The following is a 1,493-nucleotide window of genomic DNA, read 5'->3' as shown; positions in this document are numbered from 1 at the left end:
TATATACATATTCTTGTATATAGATATTCTTGTATATACATATTATTGTATATACATATTCTTGTATATACATATTCTTGTATATAGATATTCTTGTATATACATATTCTTGTATATATATTTATTCTTGTATATAAATATTCTTGTATATACATATTCTTGTATATAAATATTCTTGTATATAGATATTCTTGTATATAAACATTCTTGTATATACATATTCTTGTATATACCTATTCTTGTATATAAATATTCTTGTCTATATAGATATTCTTGTCTATATAGATATTCTTGTATATAGATATTCTTGAATATACATATTCTTGTCTATATAGATATTCTTATATATACATATAATTGTATATGCATATTCTTGTATATACATATTATTGTATATACATATTCTTGTATATACATATTATTGTATATACATATTCTTGTATATAGATATTCTTGTATATACATATTCTTGTATATAGATATTCTTGTATATAGATATTCTTGTATATACATATTATTGTATATACATATTCTTGTATATACATATTTTATATATACATATTCTTGTATATAAATATTCTTGTTATGTATATTCTAGTAGATATATATATTGTTTATATATTCTAGTTCTGTACGACGTATGTGTGTTGAATGTCTGATCGTGATGATGGGTGAAAACAAACTAAAACCATTTCTTCCTAATTTATTTCCAACTTCACCTTCGAATCCAATTATGTGTAAGAGTGCATCAGATATGTTTGGCATAGATAGAAAAGATAAGATAAGATAAAGTTTATTGCTAAAATAGCTCTAAAATAGATGTATCCAAGAAATATATAGACCAGGAACCGCCATATCTGAGGCGTCAAATCTGTGTACTGCAGTGGGAGGAGATCAAAACAAAGAATTCAGGGACAAAACATCAATTATGCGGGAGGGGGGATAATAAGATATATTGCTATCGTAGACATGAATAATGGTTATAAAACGCAAGAATATTTGGTATATGCTTTAAAGGCAGGAGAGAGAAATGATAATTACCAAGATTATATTCAAATTGTGAAACTTTATATGGTAAAATTCGGATGTTTTAATAAAAACAAAAACTATTTCTCATTCCATGGGAATCAATGCATAAAGGGACGGTACACATAATTCAATGTCTAACAGGACTGCCCACGTAATAGTGTCCAATATAAAGATATATGCCTGATTCACCTTTAAAAACTTGTTCGGGAAATGCACATTAAATTTTAGTGAATTATAAATAAAACCTTCTAACATAAAATTCGAGAAAAAATTAAACTAGTAATTTCCGTAAAAACTCTTAAAATGGGTATTTTAAGGACCAATCAGAAACCAAACCAATACTTTGGCGGGCTAACAGCGCCCCAACATCTTTTAAAAATGGTTGTTAAAATCTGTTCATACATCTAGATATATTGTCCTGCATAAGAATAGTACTTTTGTGTAAAAAAGGTGTAAAGTATGTG

Source organism: Eurytemora carolleeae, unplaced genomic scaffold (genome assembly GCF_000591075.1).
Source record: "Eurytemora carolleeae unplaced genomic scaffold, Eaff_2.0 scaffold128, whole genome shotgun sequence".
In the NCBI taxonomy this organism is placed as follows: domain Eukaryota; kingdom Metazoa; phylum Arthropoda; class Copepoda; order Calanoida; family Temoridae; genus Eurytemora; species Eurytemora carolleeae.
The sequence above is the reverse complement of the archived record's forward strand: the minus strand, read 5'-3'. Positions refer to the sequence as shown.